Raw genomic sequence first — 18915 nt, 5'->3', positions numbered from 1 at the left:
ACTAACGTACGGTAGATTGATAGGGAGATTACCGAACAACCCGAACCGCACGTTGCTCTAACCTGCCCCTACTCCACAAGGGAAAAACGGACCACCCAATTTATAAACAACCACCTTCCCGCGGGTGGCAAAGAGAGAAGAATGGTGAGACGACCCCAAAGCAAAACGGCTGGTGACCTCACCAAGAAAACAAGTAGAATTTAACAAGAGTAAATCAAACAACATATCACCAATCACTTCTAATAAACTGCGATTTCTCGAGAAGACCTGGCGCAGCACCCCCAAATCGCTCTCCCGAACCGTCCACTGCCAGCCGCTTCAACGGACGCAGGAAGGCGCGCCGATCTCCCGTCTCACGTCGTCGCAGCTCGCACCGGCCAGACTGATGTCGTGAGTTGACTCCTGTTGCTCTCGTGTCGCCCGCGAAGTCACTACCCCTCGCTATACGCCGCGGCCTACTGGACTCATATGGTGACCTCACATGCGCCGACACTCAAGACGGACCAGTCATCTTGTGTCTCAGTGCACGACAGACCAACCGATCGATCCAACCGCCAATGACCATTGCCTGAGCAAACTCGAGCAGAGTGGCGGCCTAACGCGCAGACTCAGATGCAGGAACTAAGCCCCGACCGGCGGCCACTCGCTGAGTTCTCTTACTGGCGGAGTGGAAAGACTCTCATTTTGCCGGCTTTAAAGGTTGATCCGAACGACAGACATACTAGCACTCCGAACGACAGACAGACACTAACTCCCTAACAAATGCGGGCGAGAGACAGACTAGTAAGCTGGTCACGCGAGACTGACCCAGACTCACTCCAGACTCACCCCTGGCGAGCTCATCGCGGCCCTTAAATGCACGTGAACAGGCTACCTTTCCCCTTTCCCACCAGAGGGAGACACCAAAGCTGCGATTGCGACTGCAATTTTTACCACGGCTCACTTGCTAAACACCGTGAGAAAATAAGAAAATAAAAAACACCCGAACTGCGCAAGAACAATCATGGGTTCTGCATCAAGACAATGCACCGGCTCATATCGAATTGTCTCTTAAGAGGTTCCTAGCGAAGTACGGCATCCCAGAGCTAGGTCACCCACATTACTCTCCTGACCCAGCACTATGTCACTTTTATGTATTCCCTAAGGTCAAGTCCGCATTAAAAGCAACAAGATTTCAGTCCGCTGAAGCATTGGAAGGAAAAGCGGCACGCCTCATCAAAGAGATCACAGAGGAAGACTGCCAGCAATATTGCCATCAATGGAAAATTCACATTGAGTGTTGTAGGGAGCAAGGAGAGAAGTATATTAAGGGCGACAATAACTAAATATACATGTTTCTGGGAGAAAATATTTTACAGAAATAGTCCCGTTATTTTATAGCCATAGCTTGTATCGTTACATCGTCGAAGTATCACCATTATGGAGGCCGAATATCCGCTCTGTAACGGTCAACACGGATGTAGCAAACAGCGATCTTGGAAAACTCATCTCACCCTGCTCTTAGGCTGCGATCGCAGTGGCACAGACTTCGGTTAATTCCGCCGAAGACCAGCACTGGGCGTAGACGTCCCATCTATTCAAATCAGTACGGTGCTACGAGCACGATCGCAATGTAGCCTATCCCATAGAACGAAAATCAGTGAAGTTCAAATCACTCAATTTGCTTCTGTCGTATCAGCCGACTTTCTCGCGCACTGAGTATGGACTTCGAGAAACAGATAACTTTAGTCCAAGAAAAGAGTGTGTGGTACCTTGATGTAGAGGTATATCATACTCGGGATACAGCTCAGAATTTGGAGACTGAAACCGCAGCTTTACTGGAAAGCAAAAGCAGGAAAAATCTTTATCGGAAAGTTTAGGCGTAAATTATAACCTCGAAAAATAATTTGTTAAAGTGGGGAGGGTAGTGGGGAGGGTAGTGTATCTTACGTTTGAAATTACTGTAGTTGATCTTTTTCCGGTTGTGATAGGTATGTTTTAGCTGTATACATATTACGTAGTATTACTGCTTATCCGTGTTTTTTATCCCAGCAAGGTCTTGTTTTTAATTCATCTCAAGTTATGCATGGTGTTTGAAATCTTGCTTCTTTATGCCAGTGCAAATCCTCTTGCATATGTAACAGAACGTTTCTCTCTTCATCTAATTTATTCGAAAAACTGAAGTAAGAGTGTACAGTAATCGTCACTTTCATTTCAGTTCAGATGTAGCTCAATCAGAGCCATTCAGCTTCTTTGTAACAGCGTTAGTCGTTCTGCAGCAACCGTCTCTAAGCACGCAAGCCTTGTGGCATCCATCCCGCCTCATCCCCAATCTTCTTCCCGCCGCCAAAAACTATGAAGATCAGGTGCACGGCGATCAAGCTGTTGTATGTTATCCGGCGTCCTCTAGTGACGGCGTCTGGAGATCGTTGACGGTGCCACTGAGAACGCACTTTGACGCTGGAAGATAATAGCCAAATTCAGGAATATCTTCAGAGGATCAACAATTGATAGAGGGACTGCCATCTGACCCTGCAATTTATTTAACCCCTTGGCCCATCCTGTGGGACCATAAGTGGACTGACCACATCAAACTAATTGTAGGGAAAACCCATGCCAATCTGAGATTTAGTACGACGATGTTCATAAGGGGATGCAGTATTAGGGTCAGAATTTCAAAGAACTGTGGAAGACTTGAGACCAAATAAGGCAAAGAGATATGTAACATTTCATCGGAATTTCTAAAATCGATGACGGAGGCAGCAAGCAAATAACTTTTCAAGTTTGTGGAACTGACGACTTACCATCGGACTTCGGCATAAAAAATATCATGCGCTCAATTCCGAAGATAGCAATGGCAGATAGGTGCAAAAACAATCGCACAATCAGCCTTGCGTCTCATGCATCCAAGCTGCTGACAAGAATAATATATAAAAGAGTGGAAAAAATTGGGTTTCTGGTATATGAGGATCGTTTTAGCTATAAGAAGGGTAAAGGCATCAGAGACCCCTTCCCACGTTGCCCTCGATAATGGAAACAAGGCTCAAGAAGTACCAAGACACATTCGTAGGATTTGTAGATCTGGAAAATGTATTCGACAATGCAAAAAGGTGGAAGAAATTCGCAGTTCTGAGGAAAGTAAGAATGGTAGGTAAAATCGAGTAATGTACAATATGTAGAGTAATCAAGAGGAAACTGTTGGAGTGGACGATCAAGAACGAAGTGCTCGGATTGAAAAACAGTATAAAACAGAGATGCAGTCTTTTATCCCTACTGTTCCATCTATACCTCTACGAAGCAAGGTTCAAGTGCACGTTTAAAATCAGGGTGATAAAATGCACTGATGACATTGCTGTCCTCGCGGGATGCGAAGAAGTAATACGGGATCTGCTGAATGAAATGAACAGTCTAATGAGCATAGAATAAGGACGGAGAGTAAATGGGAAAAGGACAGAAGTAATGGGAAGTAGCAGAAATGAGAATAGCGATAATCTTAACATCAAAGCTGGTAACCACGAAATTAAAAAATTGTGCTGCCTTGGAAGCAAAATAAACCACGATAGATGGAGCAATCAGGACATAAAAAGCTACTAACACTGGCAAAATGGCATTCCTCGCCAACAAAAGTCTGCTGATGTCAAAAATCGGCCATAAAGTGAGGAAGAAATTCCTGAGAACGTACGTTTAGAGCGCAGCATTGTATGGTAGTGAAACATGGACAGTGGAAAAACCTGAAGAGAAACGAGGCGTTCGAGATGTGTTGCTACAGAAGTCTGTTGAAAATTAAGTGGACTGATAAAACAAGAAAAGAGGAGATAATCCGCAGAATAGACGAAAAAAGAAACATAACGGAAATGCTGACGAGTAGAAGGGAGAAGATGGTAGGACATGTGTTAAGACGTGGGGGAATAATCTACATAGTAGTAGTAGTGGAAACTGTAGGTAAAAAATTGCAGCGGATGGCAGAGACTGGAATACATCTAGCAAATAATTGAGGACGTAGGGCGCAAGTGCTGCTCTGAGCTGAAGAGTTAGCGGCAGGAGAGTAACCATGCTTTTAAGTATTGCTTTTAAGCATTGCTAGGGCCATTACGAGATTTGATTAATATAAAAGACAGGGAATATCTGACAAAGAGCGACGCATTTTATCATTGGATCGTTTAGTAAACGCGAGGGAATTGCGGAAATGCTCAACAAATCCCAGTGTCAGGCATTACAAGAGAGGACTTGCGAATAACGAAAAGATTTACTCTTAAAATTCCGAGAACATGCGCATCAAGAAGCCTCATCTCTGTATAATAGCTGCAGGCTACATGCATTGAACCTGCTTAGCGTAATCCAGTCTTAGCCTTCGTCTACAAAACGCTACACTTCCCTCCACTATGCCTGGAAGACTCAATGTGTGTGTCTCATTTTCTTTTACTCAAGTTGTGCCACGAATTTATTTTCTTCTCATTTCAATATTTGGCATTCTTGTACGGAATCACATTTCTAGACCTTCGGTTCTCTTTTTGTCTGGAGTATTATCATCCACGTTTCGCTTCCGTAAAATTCTTAATTTCAGACAGATACGATAAATGAAGATTTCTTAATACATAAATTGGTATTTGATCTTAACAAAATTCTGTTTTACAGAACTTGTTTTCTTGTTGGTATCAGTCTGCATTTTCCACCCCTTCTTCTTCGACCATAGCCAGTACTATCGCTGCGCAAAATTGCGAAACTTTTCTGCTTTTATTGTCTCATTTCCTAGTCTAATTCTCTCAGAACAGTCTGATTTAATTCGACTGTGTTCCATTTCCCTTTTTTATTATGGTTAATATTCATCTCACAGTCTCTGACAGAATAAAAATTATATCAGTAAACCTGCAGGGTTTTACTTCTTCGTCCTGATCTTTAATTTCCTTTCCTAAAATCCCTTTGGTTTCTTTTGCTGCTTTTTCGATGTTCAGATTAAATAACATGTGGGAAAGGGCTGAACTTTCTCAGTCCCATCTCATATTCTTCTCATACCAACTGTATGCTTTCTGCAAAAGTTGTTGATAGCCTTTCGAATTCTGTTTTTTTACCCTGGTATTATCAGAATTTCAAAATGTGAGTTCCCCTCAACACTGAAGCAAAAATTAAATACCCATTAACTCACAGTTTATGAGTGGAAATAACTGTTTTTAGGGTTCTGTACCTCATTCGATCAAAACAGAAAGCTTATGGGATCACATCGTTAAGACAGTTTTTCTCAAGAACGGATAGAGATATCAAGACCAAATTAATGTGAAATACTAAGGTATACGGTCCCGCGGCGGTGGAAACCATTTAAGCTTCTTAGTCGATGCAATCAAAACATGCTAACATTCATCTCACATATTTTCATACTGTAATGGATCTGGGAGATGTTATTTTTTTACCGTATTTGTCGATACCGAATTGTAAATGTTTTCTTATATTTTTGTCAGAATGTATTACAATTTGTCTTATTATATGTTAATTTACTTCTGTTTTTGAGAGTAAAAGCATATTGATTACTATTAGAAAATGTATCGAAGAATAGCAAAGAGACTGATTACAAGTGGAAACTTGTGAATTGTGTAAAATATCTTTGACGTAGGAGTCGTCTTTGACTATAGTCAGTCGGCAGCTAACTCTTGGTGTGTGTTGACAGAAGAACAATGTGAAGGTCGCAGTCATAAATAATTGTGAATTATGTTACTATTATTTTTGTATTAACTAAAAAGAAGAAACTACATTTGAAGAAACTGTATTTGAAACACCAAAATGAGAGAAACACGTTGAACCACGTCATTTCTGCAGCTGACATTGATGCATTGTGGAATCATACTTAGACAACTGAAGCCAAGACTAATATCGCCTTGCAAACGTCTAATGGAAAAGGTACTGTTACGAAATATGGCAAATTTAAGTAAATAAAAAATAGTGAGCATATTTTCAACTTTTGTCTTAGCCGGGAAGCCATATTTCAACTGGGGACTGTAGCCAGGATATTGTGTTCACGAGATCTTCAACAGTGCTACGAAGAAGAAAATTTTTGTGTGTTAATACCAGTTTCTTCAGAATGTGTGTTACAGTGTTTGTGTTCATCGGGAAGTAAAAGTTTTGGAGAAGAAATGTTTCGGCAAAAAATATAATTTTCGACAGAAGAAAATACTTCAAGAATTTTGGTCAACAATCACATGGATGGAAAACGTGGTTTTGCAACAGTAGAAGAGTGTTCCAGATAAGTCACGAAATCCTCGTATTTTGTTAAAACAATATTTTTATCTTGTTTTGTATTGTTGTGTATAAATTTTTGTTCTTCACAATGACTTATGAGATTTTCGAGAGTATTGTGCCTAAAGTAGAAAGTAGTAATTTAATAGACTTCAAACATCAGGACAGGTCAAATGAAACAGAAAGAACCGATCAATTTGATTTAAAAAGTTCTCTTGTAAATTTCACGAAAGAAATTAAACAATCAGTTGACGACAATAAGACTTACTGGGATGAAAAAATTGATAACATTTTGTTGCAAGACCAAGCAGTCAATACCCAAATGGGTGAGCTTTCGAACAGAGTTGGCAGTGTAGAGGAAAAAATTGAATCTGTGGAAGCAAAAGTAAATGAAATTGATGTTAAATTGAGCGGTGAAATTAATACTGTAAAAAATGAGTTACTGGTAGATAGGGAAAGAAATTTAATTGATTTTAATGAGATAAAAGGGGAAATTAAAAATTTGGATGAGAATACAAAAGTTTTAGTAAAAAATGTAGAACAAAAAACTGACAATCGTTTGGTTACTCTAGAAGAAAAAGTAGAATGCAATGATTTAGAAAACAAAAAATCTGTCAAAGAACTTCGTGAAAAAATTGAAAGTTTTGACATTGAATTTCAAAGCAAAAATTACAATGTCAACACATGTAATCCTGTATCTAATATTCCAGTGAAGCACTTTTCGGTAGATGGACCCTTACATCCCGTTGATTTTATGCAGCATTGTAAGGATTGTTTTTTACCTCACTCACCAGATGAAATAAAAATTAAATTTGTGAAAAAATTCTTGGAAGGGGAAGCTTTGACTTGGGCAAACCAGATTGTAACTTTGGGGATGACCTTTTCAGAATTTGAATCAAAATTTCTGGAAAAATTTTGGGATGATCTTAAACAAACTAGAATCAAAAGTGAAGTTTTGAATGGGCGAAACTATAGAGAATCAGATGGGAACATGAAACAATTTTGCAAAAGTGAACTTCAAAAACTTATTCATTTAACAAAACCTTTGGATGACTTGATCAAAATTGATACCTTAAAGAGAAGATTGCCATCAGCAATGCAGTTGAGTTTAGTTCATTGTCCTGATAGTAATGTAGAGCAGTTTCTCAATTATATTGAAAAGTTGGATAGGGTAACAATAAGAACACATAGTGGGTTTACTCAGAAAGGTAATGGTCAAAATTGGGGAAATGATAACTTTCAAAAAAGGGAACAAAACAATTATCATGGCGTCAGTCAAAATTCAGGGGGATATAACAATTTTGAAAAGAAGGACCATAATTTTTATCCAAAACAAGAACAACATTTTCGCGTTTATAATCAACAAAATAGAGACCACTTTATTGATCAAAATCACAGAAATTTTGATAGAGGTCAGTACAATAGAAACTACCAACAATCAGGTAATGTTTGGCATAGGAATGGGTTCAGAAATGTTGATCAGAGACATTGGCAGAACCACAATCAGCAGTTCAAGCAGGAACCGGAAATAAAAAACGAGTAGACGCCCCCTTGAAGGTCCGCAAGGTTGAGGCAGAAGGTGAGCATGATGAAAGGACCAATGGATGTTACTATCATAAACCCAAACAGAACAGTTCCAAACCTAAGCTAACACATGAGGTCATTAGTTGTTATTTATTGAAGAAATTTCAAGAGGAAAATAATGACGATAAAGATAACATTTTCAGTACACAAGAACATGCAGTAGATAAAAGTAATTGTGATTCATTTAATTTAACAGAGTTTTACACTTGGGTAGAAAAGAACAACACTTTGTCAGATGATGTAATTTGTAGTAGTTCAGAGATGTGTGTGAATGAAAGAGAGAATGCATGCTGTGAGAATGAAAATGTTGGTGAAAGGGATCTGGTAACTTTAGAAAAGGGAAATAATATTTTGGGGGATAATTTGAAAGTGTATGACCTGAATATGTGTAATGATAATGATGTTGTTGATAAAGTTGATAATGATGGTAATGGTATTGATGATGATGTTGAGGAAAGGTATTTCATTAGTTTAAATAGGGAGTTGGGTATACACATGGTTGAAAATGGATTAAATAGTGAGAATATTATAGAAATTCCCAGGGATGTTACCAGGATGAATAAAGCTCACAAGCTGGATGTATGTGAAAGTATGAATTTTGATGTTGTTGGTAAAGAATCTGACTACACAAATAACAATGACACATGTATAACTTCTAACCTAAGTGAAACTTTTACAGATACTAATGATACACACACATTTCTTATGAATATATGGCTGAACAGTGAAACTATTTCTTTTGACAAGAACTTTAGAAAGATGCTTATTAATGTATGTGAAACTGTATGTCCTGAGTGGTGGAAAAAGATGAGATATTTTATTTTTGAAAAGCTGAAGGATAAGTACTTCAGTAGTATACAAAGTGATTTGGATGAAAATTCTTGGCTATTTGAGATAATAGAGAGTACTCATGACAATTTTGTGTCTTGTGCAAATTTTAAACTGTGACAAATAATACATGTAATGATATACCATATGATTCCGTAAATATAAGTTTGGGGAAATTGAAAGTGATTTATTACATTAGGATACAGGTTCTGAGAAAAGTGATCAATTTCGCAGTCCTTATATAAAAGTTCAAATTGGGTCATGGATTGGTAAATGTTTAATTGATACAGGAAGTGAGATCTCGGGAATATCTGAAAGGTTAAGCAAGAAATTGAAAGTGGGGAAAGATTATGTTGAAATGCCAGTTGTTGGGAAAAGATAAAAGGTGCTACTGGAAAGAGCAGTAAATTGGTAAAAAGCCAGGCTTTAGTGACATTTTTAATTGAAGGCAAGTTGTTCACACATGTATGTTTTGTAATTCAGGAATTTAATGAGGATTTTCTTTTGGGTATGAATTGGATAGTAAAAGTAAATATAGCATTTGATTGGGTTGGAAGAAAACTTTTGATAGAAACTAGTGAAAGGGAATACATTCAGAAAAATTTTGTGAACACACTTGGTGACCAGAGTAATGGAAATTTTGACAGTATCAATTTACTAAAAGAAAATAGATTGGAGAATATTGAAGCTCATAGATTTGATACTGATGAAGTTGAATTTGGGAATTTAGTAAATTTGAAAATTTCAGAAACTCTAAATTTATCTGGGGAGCAAAAACAACAGTTATAAAATCTGCTGTGGGAATATAGTGATGTTTTCAGTGACATACCTGGAAGGGTAAAGGGTTATCAGTGTGAGCTTCAGGTAAAACCTCATGAACCATTTTTTATAAAACCATACAGTATTGCAATATCAAAAAGACCTGCTGTTGAGAAAGAGCTGAAAAAGATGGAAGGATGTAATATAATACAAAGGAGTATCAATGCAAATAATACTCCTCTAGTAGTAGTTTCGAAAAAAGATGGTGGAGTAAGATTGGTTTTGGACTCCAGACACTTAAACAAAATTTTGTTCAGACAGACAGACCATCCTGAAAATATTGATGAGTTACTCTATAAATTTACAGATATAAAATATATGTCAAATTTGTATCTAACTTCGGGTTTTCATCAAGTACCACTTTCGGTTAATTCTAGAAAATATACTGCTTTCTTGTACAATGGTAAGAGTTACCAATATTGTGTTGTGCCATTTGGGTTAAATTCTTCTGTTTCCGAATTTATAAGAGCTTTGGATCATGTACTGGGGCAAGAACTTGCGTCTAAACTGATAATTCATGTAGATGACATTTTGGTTACAGGGCAAAATTGGGAGGAACATTTTTTTGATTTTGAAGTCAGTTTGTGAAAAACTTAGAAAAGGGGGGATGACATTGAAATTAGAGAAATGTAAATTTGCAGTTTCTGAATTAAAATTTTTGGGTCATGTTGTCACAGACAAGGGAATTTTCGCAGATCCAGAAAAAATTAAAGCAATTTCAGAAATTCCTATTCCTAAGACTAAAAAACAATTAAAGTCGTTCTTTGGGTTATGCGGTTATTACCGAAAACATATAAGTGATCAGAGTCTGAATGCACCATGTTTAAGTCAATTACTTAAGAAAAACACTGTTTGGGTTTGGGATAAAAGTTGTCAGGAAGAGTTGGATAAAATTAAGCAAGAGTTGAGGAAGCAACACTTATTACACAGACCTGATTTTAATTTACCATTTTGTTTGAACACTGATAGCAGTAATTATGGGCTTGGAGCAGAGTTATTTCAAGAAAGAGTAGAAAATGGAGTTAAGATACATTGTATCATAGCATTTGCAAGCAGAATGTTGCTCAAGCATGAGAAAAATTATACAGTCACAGAGAAGGAACTTTTGGCAATTCATTGGGTTTTTTCAAAATTTAGAATTTACCTTATTGGACATAAAACCATAGTATATTCGGATGACAAAGCTTTGAGTTACTTACAAGAGTGCAAATTATACCACAGTAGATTGAGCAGATGGGCAATTTTTCTGCAACAGTTTGACTTTGAAATCAAACACATAAAAGGTTCTGAGAATGTAGTAGCTGATTCACTTTCAAGGTTACCAATTGGGGGAGAAAAGGAGATTTTTGAACAAGAGGAGGAAAAGCAATTTAAAATTAGATACTTGAAAGGGGTGGAAAATGAAAAAAACAATTAGAGCTATGTGTAACAAAATTAGAAAAAATCAAAATTTAGATCAGAGTTGGAAATTAATCAAAGAATGTTTAGGCAAGAAGGGGTATGAGAAACTTTATAAATTTTACAAATTGCAGAAGGGGATTTTATTTTGGAGAACAGATGTAGATTCTGATAATTGGAAACTGTGTTGGCCAGAGGCAGATGCTGATAAGCTGATCATTTACATACATGAAAGTTTTGGTCATTGTGGGATACAGAAGTGGATTCAAAAGATACAAGAAAATGTTTATTTTTACAATATTGGAAAGAAGGTAAGAAAAGAATTGGCAACCTGTGACAAATGTCAGAGAGTTAAAGTGAGCAATCAAAGATGTGGTGGAGAGATGCAAAACATTATTCCAGAAAAACCTTTAGATCTTATCACAGTGGACTTATATGGAATGTTACCAAAGAGTAAAGGTGGTCACTGTTACATATTTGTTATGGTAGATGTATTTTCAAAATTAATCAAACTATATCCAGTGAAAAAAGCTACTAGCCATGAAATTATAATAAAAATTTAAAGAGATTATTTCGCACAGGTGGGTAAACCAAAAGCTATATTATCAGATAATGGTTCACAGTTCACCTCTAAAATTTGGAAAAAGTTTATTGAAAGATCAAAATTGAAGCATATACTTATATCTGTTTATTCTCCATCCACCAATCCTGCAGAAAGATATATGAGGGAAATTGGGAGACTTTGTAGAACCTATTGAAGCCATAAACATCCAACCTGGTTTGAGCACATTCGAAGTTTTGAAGATATTATGAATAGCCTACAACATAGTTCCACAGGATTTTCACCGTATGAGATTATGTTTAATATTAGACCTCCAAATCTTATATCAGAACTTATTGAATTTCCTAAATGTACACCTTTAACTATGCAAGAGAGAGAAGATATTGTCAGGGAAACTATGAGGAAACAAGGGGAAAAGAGGAATAAAAGACATAACAATAGGGTAAGATTAACCACTTTTAAAATTGGGGATCTTGTTCTGGTCAAATCTCATGAAAGATCAAAAATGTTAACTTCAGAAATTAAAAAAATTCTTTGATATCTATATTGGGCCTTTTGAAGTCATAGAAAATCCACACTCTAATGTTTATCGTTTGGTGTATCCTACGTCAAAGAAATTATTTGGTCTCAGGAATGTTGTCTCTTTAAAACTGTATAAACAGAAATCATAATTTCAAAATTTAAATAACCTATTATCATCTAAAACAAAAGTCCTCCACTGGAATACACTTGTTAGAACAAAACTGCCTGTACAACCAAGTGTGTATATTTGCATGTATAAATTAATAATTTGAAGTCACATGTTAATTGAAACTGATGAAAAAAACACTGTTGCAACAAAGAATGAGAGAAAGATTTATTTTTACTTTTTTTTAAAAAAAATGTCTCCGTAGTGAGCATTTCTGAATTTTTCTAATTTTTGGAAGCTAAGTCTTCCTTGTGGGTGAAGGCATGCATGTGAGGACATGCATGCAAAGGTATAAGTTTCAAAACCAATATTAGATAAAGCCTCATGATATATGAGCAGTTTATTGTTGTTTATACTGATGTTGTGGGGAGCAAAAGTACTCTTCACAAGAATGTGACTTGTAGTAATATTGTAGTAGAGAGGAAAGTGTACATAAATAATTGCAAAAAATTTAGATAATACTGATGTATCTTTAGCTGTATATCTTTAGCTGTACTAAAAGAAGAAAATCATTAAAAAAATACAAAAGAAAAAAAAACATGAGTAAAAAAAATTTAAAAAGAAAATCATAAGCAAAAAAATATAAAAAAAACACTACACTGTACATGTCCAGTATCATTTTTGCTGTTACAATATGTAAGCATAATGAAATCAACATTAATATAAAAAAATTAATCAAATCTTATTCTAGGAAATGAGTTTTACCTTCCTATTATTTTCAATCTGTATGCTAGAATATTTCTCATATATGTTTTATACCATGTATATTTGTCATGTCAAATAATTTCTGTACTTGAATTTTTTTTGTGTATGGGATTGATGGGGAAGTATCATTGCAACAACAGCCAGTAACAAGTCCACAGATTGAAAGAGTCCAAATTAAGAAGAGGTTATCAGACTGCATCATTAGTGTATTAATTGTGTAATACAGATCCATCACTGAGTGTGGTCGGGATTTTGTTGTATATGTCCATAACAACAAAAGCCCTGGGGAGCAGTTGTAATGGATCTGGGAGATGTTATTTTTTTACCGTATTTGTCGATATCAAATTGTAAATGTTTTCTTATATTTTTGTCAGAATTTATTATAATTTGTCTTATTATATGTTAATTTACTTCTGTTTTTGAGAGTAAAAGCATATTGATTACTATTAGAAAATGTATCGAAGAATAGCAAAGAGACTGATTACAAGTGGAAACTTGTGAATTGTGTAAAATATCTTTGACGTTGGAGTCTTCTTTGACTATAGTCAGTCGGCAGCTAACTCTTGGTGTGTGTTGACGGAAGAACAATGTGAAAGTCGCAGTCATAAATAATTTTGAATTATGTTGCTATTATTTTTGTATTAACTAAAAAGAAGAAACTACATTTGAAGAAACTGTATTTGAAACACCAAAATGAGAGAAACACGTTGAACCACGTCATTTCTGCAGCTGACATTGATGCATTGTGGAATCATACTTAGACAACTGAAGCCAAGACTAATATCGCCTTGCAAACGTCTAACGGAAAAGGTACTGTCACGAAATATGGCAAATTTAAGTAAATTTTTTGTGTTTCTTGATAAACGTGTGGTGTCCACAATGCACGTGGTACTTTATTTTTGTTGTTCGACACTGTGAAATTTACTAAATTACTTTCGACTTCAAAGTTCTGACAATAAATATGAGTTTTTTCTAAACAAAAAATCGTGGAATCCTGCTTCATGCTTTCAGTAGTCTGGTAATAGTCAAGCCCGCGCATTTTTCATCCAGGGCAGAAAAGGCATTAATCATCGCCTAGACAACGAAGCCACATGTGCAACCAATATTCAGCAGCATCAAGATAAGTGACATCATGATCATCTCCACAAGTTAATTCAGATCCATTAGCCATACCTTAACGGTGTCTGTATGGAAATAACTTTGCATCATAGTAGAGAGAGTCCAAGGTATGTTGAACAACAGTTATACAATATTTTTTAATGGAACACACCACCATTTGAGTGTTTATCTATTGAAGTACAACCCCGGGTTCGGTCTTTCATGCCATTTTCAAGTATCTCCTAAAAGCAAAAATTGCATAGAGTGAGACCACGTAAAATTTCAAAGGATGTAAATTGTCTTATACAGTGATTGTAAATTGGTGTATAATTACGAAATATGTATGTCTTTAACATACACAGTTGGACACTTAACATGTTGTCAAGCTTGAAGTTGACGATAAATTAAGAAAAATATTGGCTCCCCACGAAATGCCTGATGTACAATCACCATCTGCTAAGAGATCAGCAAATACGCGTGGGAGCACTTCATATTTGGTAAAAACAGGCTTGCGTTGGTAAATAAAAATGTTATTAAAAAGTAATGATTGTGAAATCAAAAACTATAACTAATAGAAAAACTGAATACTAAAATGACAAAGTGTTATAGATATACGACTATTAAAGTTAAATATCTTCAGATTATATATAATTATCTTTGGCGTGGCACCGTGCATCATCATCTTTGCAACAAGCATTTATACATCAGATCATCAACAACTGTAAGTGAACCGACATTAAGTTGGATGAGGATCTAATGCTTGAAAGGAACAAAACAAATAAAATTCAGAGACAGTGAACGACATACAAGAATATAGTAAGTGCCATTGATAATACAAAATACGGGAGTTAACATTCGGAATTAAAAACGCGGTAGAGGCGAGGGAAGAGGGTAAATGGATGCTGGCTGAAGAGGGATGGGAGAGATACAGGAATATACATTGTTAAGCCAAGACTTCTAAAATTAAGAACATTAAGAGGGTTAACAGTGTAATTAAGAGGGAGAGGTGGGTTTGGAATCAAATACAGGGGGTGGGAGGTGATAATAATTAAGTTTGTACAGAATCCTCAGAGCGTGAATCCTAGCCGCTCATGTATTTTTTTTTATTTTTTTTGAGATATGACAATATAAGGGCCATGTAAGTTGTTAAGGAACAGAACGGGGATATAAGCACGTAATTCCGGCGAAACATTCAATTCGAACCGCCATACTTTCACCATGTCGTCACTTACAGGTACAAGCAAACAATCAGACCATTTGTTATTCGCTTTTTATGGTTCTTCTGCTAAATTTGACTGCAGGCTCTAATCGGTATTTAACGTTTTGGGTTTCAATGTAAGCGGAGTCGCAATGAAATTTAGCACCAACTGCTGGCAGTGATATTAGAAATATTTATAGCCGACACAGGCGGCGCACATAACGGGGCGCGTGGGCGTTTTGATGGCGAAGCGTTCCTGGAAGTAGCGGAATGTCAGCGGCGGCAGCAACAACGGCGGCTACTAACTGCACGTCGCCCATCCCAGGGGCGCGACGTGTCGCCTGCAACCCCAGCGCTTATCACTACACTGCCGTGCTGGGAGGGGGCTAATGCTTCCGTTCAGCTATTTTTCTCGTCTGTAAGCGGCTGTTTGATCGCGCTTATCGTCTACTGTGTCCACTGAACGCTGTGCTCATTCAAGACTTACGCGACGAACTTACAGGAGCGGTTATCTGTACCTTCAAAATTCTAAAATTGCATGTTTCCTCGAACGTGGCACCCTCCGCCTTGCTTCAGCATCCTTTTAACCTTCCAAGCTTATCAAATTCATGAAATGAATGTTAACATATTTGTAGGTTTCCCCAATCTTACTCGCTCGGTGCTATTACCAGGAATTAATGTAAACAGTAAGTTCGGTAAGTAAAGGCTTGCACATTCCATTTGTTCTCTATATTAGGTTAGTCTTGAAGTTAGTCGCACGAGAACCACCTGGTTCATGGCTTCCCAGTTCGCAATCGTGCAACTGACTTGAGTGTTACTGAAGTACAGTGTCTGAAACGCTCTAACTTGAAATAACTGAGGATACGGAAACTAAATTGAAATTAAAATTACTGGTGTGACTAGAAACGTCCACCCCTCCTCACACATAACTTGTATGAGTGTTTCACTTACCATACATTTAAAAACTCCATCGTCGTCTCCACCCCCATCCTTCCAACCTCCCCCCCCCCCTCCACACCCACCTTTACAAGCCAGCCTCGCCTCTCATTCGTAGAAATAACAAGAAAGCCCTCGTAGGCAGCTGTGCTATCCCGCTGCCCATGTACCAGAATGTCGACCGATTTTCCACGGCAGAACATCAAATCATTCCCAATATCTACTCAGCCTACGAAGTTTATAAGACCTTTCCATCGTTTCCTCAGGTTAGGGCCATCTCATTTCATTTCTATTGCTTTAAGCCTGGTCGTGATTTAGTACTGGGTGACGGCCGGCAGGAGTAGCCGAGCGGTTCTTAGCGCTACATTCTGGAAGCGCGCGACCGCTACGGTCGCAGTTTCGATCCTGCCTCGGGCATGGCATTGTGTGTGATGTCCTTAGGTTAATTAGTTTTGAGTAGTTCTAAGTTCTAGGGGACTGATGACCTCAGAAGTCAAGTCCCATAGTGCTCAGAGCCATTTTTAACCAGTACTGGGTGACAGTTACATCAAGTAATTGAGCGACAGCCTCTAACAAGAGAGACGTACAATAAGTCGTCATTTATCATTTACCATTTTATTTTGTTTGCGTGTTATGAAGTAAACAAAATATACAGCTGTTTACAGGCCTTTCCTGGTTACTTAATATCCATATCTTACTCGTCAAAAGTAATTCAATGGTTCTGATTATTTTTGTATCTCATTCCCTTTCTAAGTCTAGTCGCGCTTCCAAGAATGAATTTTCGTCTTAACTATCATCAGTCAATGTAACAACCCCTAAAATTATTGACCCGACACTAACATCAGTCGTTTTTTATTATTGCTGCATCTCAAATTCTTGCCACCTCTACCTGATTCCTAGCGATGCCATGAGTATCTTACCATACTACATTTCTCGCATAGTAAGCCGCAAGTGTACTGAATTTTGTTGAATGTTTTCAGCCGTTCCACAGTAATGCTTAGATATCACAGTTATCTCTCCTACTCCCACCCCAACCAGCAAGAGAGCTGGGGCTGTACTGGTCCAAAAGTTTCTAGATGACGAGTCATAAGCATCAATTTTTGTTGAAATCTCTCAGGGTTTTCCATAACTATATTAAAATACACACAATGCTCAATACTCAGGGATATAGCAGGAACGTCTAGCGGCTAGTGTTACTGACTCTGGATCACAGGGTCCCAGGATCGATATCCGGCCTAGTTGGGGATTTTCTCTGCCCGGGGATTGAGTGCTTGTGTTGTCCGTATCATTTCATCATCATCCTCATCTTTCATAACAGTGACTAGATTGAACTGTGAAAAAATTGGGACTTTGTACGGGCGCTGATGACCGCGCAGTTCTACATCTACGTGATTACTCTGCTATTCATAATAAACTGCCTGGCAGAGGGGTCCATGAACCACCTGCAAGCTATCTCTCTACCGTTCCACTCTCGAACGGCACGCGGGAAAAAAAAGCGCTTGAATTTTTCTGTGCGAGCCCTGATTTCTCTTATTTTATCGTGGTGATCATTTCTCCCTATGTAGGTGGGTGCCAACAGAACGTTTTCGCAATCAGAGGAGAAAACTGGTGATTGAAATTTCATGAGAAGATCGTGTCGCAACGAAAAACGCCTTTGTTTTAATGATTGCCACTCCAATTCACGTATCATGTCTGTGAAACTATATCCCTATTTCGCGATAATACAAAACGAGCTGCCCTACTTTGTACTTTTTCGATGTCATCCGTCAGTCCTACCTGATGCGGATCCCATACCGCACAGCAATACCTCAGAATATGGAGGATAAGTGTGGTGTAAGCAGTCTCTTTAGTAGACCTGTTCCACCTTCTAAGTGTTCTGTCAATGAATCGCAGTCTTTGGTTTGCTCTACCCACAATATTATCTATCTTTAGGTTATTTGTAATTGTAATCCCTAAGTATTTAGTTGAACTTACAGACTTCAGATTTGCGTGACTTATCGCGTAATCGAAATTTAGCCGATTTCTTTTAGTACTCACGTGAATAACTTCACACTTTTCCTTATTCAGGGTCAATTGCCACTTTTAGCACCATACAGATATCTAAATCATTTTGCAAGTCGTTTTGATTATCTGATGACTTTTCAAGACGGTAAATGACTGCATCATCTGCAGACAATCTAAGGCGGCTACTCAGATTGTCTATGTCGTTTATATAGATCAGGAACAATAGAGGACCTATAACAATTCGTTGGGGAACGCCGGATATTACTTCTGTTTTACTGGATGACTTTCCGTCTATTACTACGAACTGTGACCTTCCTGACAGGAAGTCACGAATTCCAGTCGCACAACTGAGGCGATACTCCGTAGGCATGCTGTTTGGTTAGAAGATGCTTGTGAGGAACGGTGTCGAAATCCTTCTGGAAATCTAAAAATATGGAATCAATTTGACATCCCCTGTCGATAGCACTTATTACTTCATGAGTATAAAGAGCTAGTTGTGTTTCACAAGAACGATATTTTCTGAAACCGTGCTGTGTGTCAATAAATCGTTTTCTTCGAGGTACTTCATAATTTTCGAATGCAGTATATGTATCAAAACCATACTGAAAATCAACATTAGTGTTATAGACCTGTAATTCAGCGGATTACTCCTACTTCCCTTTTTGGGTATTGGTGTGACTTGAGCAATTTTCCAGTCTTTAGGTACGGATCTTTCTGTGAGCGAGTAGTTGTATATAGTTGCTAAATATGGAGCTGTTTTATCAGCATACTCTGAGAGGAACCTGACTGGTATACAATCTGGACCGGAGGCCTTGCCTTTATTAAGTGATTTAAGCTGCTTCGTTACTCGGAGGATATCTACTTCTATGTTTCTTATCTTGGCAGTTGTTC

This window comes from Schistocerca serialis, chromosome 1 (genome assembly GCF_023864345.2).
Source record: "Schistocerca serialis cubense isolate TAMUIC-IGC-003099 chromosome 1, iqSchSeri2.2, whole genome shotgun sequence".
NCBI classification, from domain to species: Eukaryota; Metazoa; Arthropoda; class Insecta; order Orthoptera; family Acrididae; genus Schistocerca; species Schistocerca serialis.
This window is presented reverse-complemented; position numbering follows the sequence as displayed.